The sequence below is a fragment of the Salmo salar genome, chromosome ssa19 (genome assembly GCF_905237065.1).
Source record: "Salmo salar chromosome ssa19, Ssal_v3.1, whole genome shotgun sequence".
Lineage (NCBI taxonomy): Eukaryota > Metazoa > Chordata > Actinopteri > Salmoniformes > Salmonidae > Salmo > Salmo salar.
Genome location: NC_059460.1, coordinates 61,101,964 through 61,109,103, shown reverse-complemented (window position 1 = coordinate 61,109,103; position 7,140 = coordinate 61,101,964). Strand labels below are relative to the sequence as shown.

The following is a 7,140-nucleotide window of genomic DNA, read 5'->3' as shown; positions in this document are numbered from 1 at the left end:
GTGTTGTGGTGGATAGTCATAGCCAGCTAGCTAACATAGCATCCCTCTGTTTGAGCAGGGTGTTTCAGTAGGCTATACTAGCTAAGTAAGTGAAACTGAAAGTGAAAAAAAACGACAATCTCTATATAGATTTCTCTCTTGCTTCTCCTTCATTTTGGAGTAAATTAATTAGTTCAAAATTGTTCAATTATTCTTTTTCTCTCTCTTTGAGTCAACTACTCACTACATTTTATGCCCTGCAGTGCTAGCAAGCTGCTTTCATTACTAGATTCATTTTCTGATCCTTTGATTGGGTGGACATATCAGTTGATGCTGCAAGAGCTCTGATAGGTTGGAGGACGTCCTCGGAAGTTGTCATAATTACTGTGAAAGTCTATGGAAGTGAGTGAGATCCATGAGCCTCCTAGGTTTTGTATTGAAGTCAATGTACCCAGAGGAGGACGGAAGCTAGCTGTCCTTCGGCTACACCATGGTGCTACCCTACAGAGTGCTGTTGAGGCTACTGTAGACCTTTGCAAATTGTGTGTTTTAATCGATTATTTGGTGGCATGATTATATTTAGTGTAGTTTTATCTAAAAATGATCACTTTTAAATGTTTTAAATTATACTTTTATGATTTCAGTGAGGAGGATGGTCCTCCCCGTCCTCCTCTGAGGAGCCTCCACTGATGACAACATGGTGCGATCCACTCGACTGCCTTCATCATACAAGCCCAAGTCACGTAACCTTATCCAAATACTACTTGGGTGGTGGGATGGCTCACCACTGCCATCTGCTGTATCGTAACTAAACTGCTCCATGGCACACCATAATGCTTTGGAATGTGATTTATATATATATATATATATATATATATATATATATATATCCCGGTCTCTTGAGTTTGCTCGTTCTGATATTTATTAATTTCTTTATTTTTACTTTTTGGATTATGTGTGTATTGTTTTGTGTTACTAGGTATTACTGCACTGTTGGAGCTAGAAACACAAGCATTTCGCCGCACCTGTGATAACATCTGCAAATCTGTGCATGCGACCAATAAACTTTGATTTGATTTAGAATTTAATGTCTTGAGTATAATTATGTATTACATAGTAAAAGGCTGATCGGCACATGTTAGATACCAGGCATTTATTAACCATTACGCATATCTTAGATTCAGACACGCATATGCGCATGACTATGAAATAGTAAGAGACAATATTGTCATCACGATTTCTTATTATATTACAGCCTTTGCGTATATTCAACTCTACACCTAGCTACTAACAAAAATATAAACGCAGCATGCAACAAGTTCAACGATTTTACTGAGTTCCAGTTCATATAAGGACATCCTCAATTTAAATAAATTAATTTAGCCATAATCTATGGATTTCACATGACTGGGCAGGGGTGTGGCCATGGCTGGGCCTGGGAGGGCATATGCCCACCCACTTGAGAGCCAGGCCCAGCCAATCAGTATTACTTTTTCCCCATAAAAGGAAAAGGGCTTTATTACAGACATAAACATTCCTCAGTTTCATCAGCTGTCCAGGTGGCTGGTCTCAGACGATCCCGCAGGTGAAGAAGCTGGATGTGGAGGTCCTGGGCTGTAGTGGTTACACGTGGTCTGCGATTGTGAGGCGGGTTGGACGTACTGCCAAATTCTCTAAAACAACATTGGAGGCTGCTTATGGTAGAGAAATGAACATTAAATTATCTGGCAACCGCTCTGGTGGACATTCCTGCAGTCAGCATGACAATTCCACACTCCCTCAAAATTTGAGACATCTGTAGCATTGTGTTGTGTGACAAAACTGCATGTTTTAGAGTGGCCTTTTATTGTCCCCGGTACAAGGTTCACCTGTGTAATGATCATGCTGTTTAATCAGCTTCTTGATATGCCACATCTGTCAGGTGGATGGATTATCTTGGCAAAGGAGAAATGCTCACTAACAGGGATGTAAACAAATTTGTGCACTAAATTTGAGAGAAATACAATTTTTGTGCATAAGAAACATTTCTGGGATCTTTTATTTGAGCTCATGAAACATGGGACCAACAATTTACATGTTGCATTTATATTTTTGTTCAGTGTACATACAGTATGGTGTTGAGTGTATTTTAGCATTTTCGAGCTTCAGGTGTGTGAACAGTGGCTCTAGATTGTATTCTGTGAGTTTGTAGTGGCTGATGTCCCTCAGAACCAGGGCCAGAGATCCACAGGCCCTCCGAACCAGCCTGGTCTCATTGAGGACCAGTCCCCCACACAGGGTATCTCAAATGTATCTCAAATGGATTGTGCAGCTCAACAAAGTCATTTAGAGGTGATTTGGACATGAAGCGTGCCAGCAGAGTTCTGCTACTTTGGCTTATGGACCTTATGTGTGAGGTGATTGTAGAGGGGGCGCTGAAGGGTCCTGTGCAGAGCCCTGTGTGGGGAACTGGACCTCAATGAGACCAGGCTGGTTCGGAGGGCCTGTGGATCTCTGGCCCTGGTTCTGAGGGACATCAGCCACTGCAAACTCACAGAATACCATCTAGAGCCACTGTTCACACACCTGCACAAAGCCCAAGTCCTGGAGTGAGTGTGTTAGGAGACCAGGATTCATATCCTACCAGTTACACCAGCGTCAGTCCTTTGTCTGGGCAGAGGAGTTTCGCTTTTCTATTTTTTGTTCAGTTTAATTATGCACCTGTATAGCATGTTGTCTTCATTTTGGCAGATTAACTCATGCTTATTTCTGAAGATTAACTCATGCTTTTGCTTTTTTCTTCTTCCATGGAACCAGTCAGGCAACCACCTATACCGTACTGGTGGTAGGTAGCCCAGTGGCTAAGGAGTTGGACCTGTGACTGAAAGAAGGCTTGTTTGAATACTGGGCCAGGTGCTGGAACAAACAGGTGGAATTGATCTGACAACTGGAGGGCTGCTGGGTTCACATCCTTAAAACATTCCCCTACCTTTGAGCAATGCCCTTAACCCCACAACATGCTCTCCATCCAGGGGCACTGCAGCTTGTCTCAACTCTTTGTGTAAGGTCTGCTGGGGAGGGGGAGGGGCTGTTAAGAACAGAGCAGAAGACACATTTTTGTTGTTCACTGTAACTAATGGACAAAGTTATATTTTATTATACTGTAAAGTCAGCCAGAGTTGACATGGGCCATCATTCAAACAAAGAGATGCGTCCATGGCCACCAGTGCATATTTTCCAAACTATGTTTGCATATAATGACAATAAATTCTAAAAACTATAGTGGTATTCTTTTGTCAATTATTTAATTGTTTATTCAGTTATATTTAATATTAGTAGCCATAATTCATAAATGGCACCATGCAGGGTTCTATCTATATGCAACAAGTTTGGTTAAATGAAGAAGAACCTTTAGGTTTCTGATCAAAGAACCATATAAAAGAGTTCTGTATAGAACTCTAAGTTGTTCCATATATGAAGCAAGTGATAGAACCATTTTTGTTCTATAAGGAATCTTTTTTTCTGAAAGTGTACTGTACAAATAGTCGTAGATTTAAGATAAAGCTGAGATTTTAGATTCAGCTAATGAACAAAATGAAATCTCACTCACAAACTTATGTAAGGGGTGGCAGGTAGCCTAGTGGTTAGAGCGTTTGGCCAGTAACCGCAAGGTTTCTAGATCGAATCCCTGAGCTGACAAGGTAGAAAGAAGTCTGTCATTCTGCCCCTGAACAAGGCAGTTAACTCACTGTTCCTAGGCTGTCATTGTAAATAAGAATTTGTTCTTAACTGACTTGCCTAGTTAAATAAAGGTAAATTATAAAAATAAGGGACATTAGGATACGAAGATGTAACCACAGCTCAAATTTGAGGACAATCGTTTGGATTATATCAAACAATGCATCAGGGGAATATTACATTTTCTACTTAGAAGAGTGTATTCAGTAAATACTCAGGAACCAAGAAAATCATATTATAGTATATAATAATGTTGAAACAGCTGAAACAGTTTTTACACACATTGAAAGACAGATAAAAATTCATGCTAGTGTTCAGGTAACATTATCAAAGTCACTCTTCTCCTTGAACACTTTCCCCTCAGTTGTGTACTCTAATGCTTTCCAGTTTAGAATATTTCCAGGAGTGAAGGAATTCCCCTTCACATAAAATCGGATTTGACAAGGAGGGAGGGAGGACACTATCCCATAAGTGTACATCGGCCAGGTCCCCCACAAAGTACTGTAATCTATGAAAGCCACACCCCATATGTGTATTCCTCTTAACCTAAAATAATACTTGGCTTTCCGGTTATAGAAATGTCCGAAGTGACAAAATTCCATGTACTTCACTTCCCATTTATCCAGAGTTGGGTCAGACCAGTGTAAGAGTCCCAGGTCCAGCAGATGGAGTTCCATTCATTCTTATTATCTGGCAACCTCAAGAAATCCAGTCCAGCTACTTTGATGTGCACTCGGTACGCTCCCCCCACATATGGTTTGAACACAACAGCAAATCCTTATCATGACGGGCCTGCCAGTGAGACAATGGACTGGCGTCTGCCAACCTCAGAGAAGAACCGCAAGCACACGGTCATAGCGGAAACGGGCGTCTGGATTTTAGCAGAGAGATTCACATGGAAAGTGTCGCTCTCCAACAGGAACGAGAACACTGTCCCTGAGAAATTTGAAAGGGTGTGGAACTGATTACAACCTGACATCATGTGTCAACATAGCCTGAATTAGAGATCATCAACTAGATTCAGCCGCGGGCCGATTTTCTGTTGAGTGTATTGTCAGGGAGCCGGAACTTAATTACAAATAATATGTAGACTGCAAATTGACCGCAGGAAGCCCAAACATACAGCGCATTTGGAAAGTATTCAGACCCCTTGACTTTTTCCCCATTTTGTTATGTTACAGCCTTATTCTAAAATTGATTAAATTGTCCCCCCCCCATCAATCTACACACAATACCTCATAATGACAAACCAAAAACTGGTTTTAAGAAGTGTTAGCAAAGTTATTAAAAATAAAAAGCTAGGGCCTCCTGGGTGGCGCAGTAGTCTAAGGCACTGCATCACAGTGCTAGCTGTGCCACCAGAGATTCTGTGTTTGAGCCCAGGCTCTGTTGCAGATCAATTGGCCTAGCGTTGTTAGGGAGGGTTTGGCTGGCAGGGATATCCTTGTCTCATTGTGCACTAGTGACTCTTGTGGTTGGCTGGGTGCAGTGTGCACTGACCAGATTGCTAGGTGTATGGTATTTCCTCTGACACATTGGTGCTTCTGGGTTGGCTGTGTGCTGTGTTAAGAAGCAGTGTGGCTTGGTTGTGTTTTGGAGGATGCATACCTCTCTTGAGTCTGTGTGGGAGTTGTAGTGATGAGACAAGACAGTAACTACTAACAATTGGGGAGAAAAAGGGGGTAAAAAAAAGCTGAAATATCACATTTACATAAGTATTCAGACCCTTTACTTTGTTGAAGCACCTTTGGCAGAGATTACAGCCTCGAGTATTTGGTATGTCCCTACAATCTTGGCACACCTGTATTTTGGGGAGTTTCTCCCATTCTTCTCTGAGATCCTCTCAAGCTCTGTCAGGTTGGATGGGGAGCGTCACTGCACAGCTATTTTCAGGTCTCTCCAGAGATGTTCAATCTGGTTCAAGTCACTCAAGGTTAGAAGGTGAGCGCTCTGGAGCAGGTTTTCATCAAGGAACTCTCATTACTCTGCTCCGTTCATCTTTCCCTCGATGCTGACGAGTCTCCCAGTCCCTGCCGTTGAAAAACATCCCCACAGCATCCCCACAGCAACTCTGGAGCTCCTTCAGAGTGACCACCTCCCTGACCAAGGCCCTTCTCCCCCGATTGCTCAGTTTGCGGCCACTGTGTTCTTGGGGACCTTCAATGCTGTAGAAATGTGTTGGTGTCCTTTCCCAGATCTGTGCCTCGACACAATCCTGTCTCAGAGCTCTATGGACAATTTCTTCAAACTCATGGCTTTTGCTCTGACATGCACTGTCAACTGTGGGACCTTATATTGATAGACATGTGTGTGCCTTTCCAAATCATGTCCAAACAATTGATTTGACCAAAAGGTGGACTCCAATCAAGTAGAAACATCTCAAGGATGGTCAATGGAAACAGGATGTACCTGAGCTCAATTTCTAGTCTCATAGTAAAGGGTCTGAATACTTATGTAAATAAGGTACTTCTGTTTAAAATGTTTAATAAATTAGTGAACATTTAAAAAAAAATGTTTTTGCTTTGTGATTATGGGGTATTGTGTGTAGATTGAAGAGGAAAAATATTTATTTAATCAATTTTATAATAAGGCTGTAACGTAAGAAAATGTGGAAAAGGTAAAGGGGTCTGAAGACTTCCCGAATGCACTGTATATAATATTGGAGTAAAACATAACTCAAAGCTTGCTTGCATTTGTATACGAGCACGTCTCTCTATTATTCGCGGGAACTTCTAAACAGATTTCCAAAATTAAAATCACTTAGGGACAGATCGAAATTTACTGCGGGGAGGGGTGGTCCAAAATATGGGAGGGTTGTCAAACTTTTGTTTTTGCTTTTGGGAGGGTAGCGAGCTTTTTCCCTGGTCTACATTTGCTCTTCTGCTCATGTTTTCCCTATAAACAATAGCTGGACTTACTTTTGAAATTACCCTTATTAATGTTTAGAAATGTTTGTGAAGGTTTGGTACGGTGTGGCTATTATTAAGCTTTAGCTACTGCAGGCCTATGATATGAACTGACTCCAGCAGTTGAACTATTTAAGACTATTTCAGGCCTACTAAAGTTACTCCTATAATCTAAAAATATAATGCTTATCTTTATACAAAATATTCAGATAAAAAATGTACTAATTACTCACCTTCTGTATATCTACTGTACATATGTATTTTTTTATTAATCAATTCATCCAAACTGTGCAGCGTCCATTGAAGAATATCAAAGAGACATCTGTTACAAAACACCAAAAAGTTTAATGACATTCGGAGATTGTCAAGCCAAGCCTTCGATACTGGGTAAGCATGCAAGGTAGAGGGATGTATTTTCTGTTTGTCGAGATTGACATGGTCTATTTATTGTGGTATTGAAAATGCACACCATGATATTAAAGTGCCCGAAGCTGGTATGTTTTGTTTATTGGTTGTGTGGTGCATTCGCACAGAAACC

The 7,140-nt window shown here is 41.1% G+C and overlaps 1 pseudogene; it reads right to left on the bottom strand.

The window, feature by feature from the left end:
* Nucleotides 1-4,010: 4,010 nt before the first annotated feature.
* Nucleotides 4,011-4,675, bottom strand: LOC106579348 (C-reactive protein-like; annotated as a pseudogene).
* Nucleotides 4,676-7,140: the final 2,465 nt, after the last annotated feature.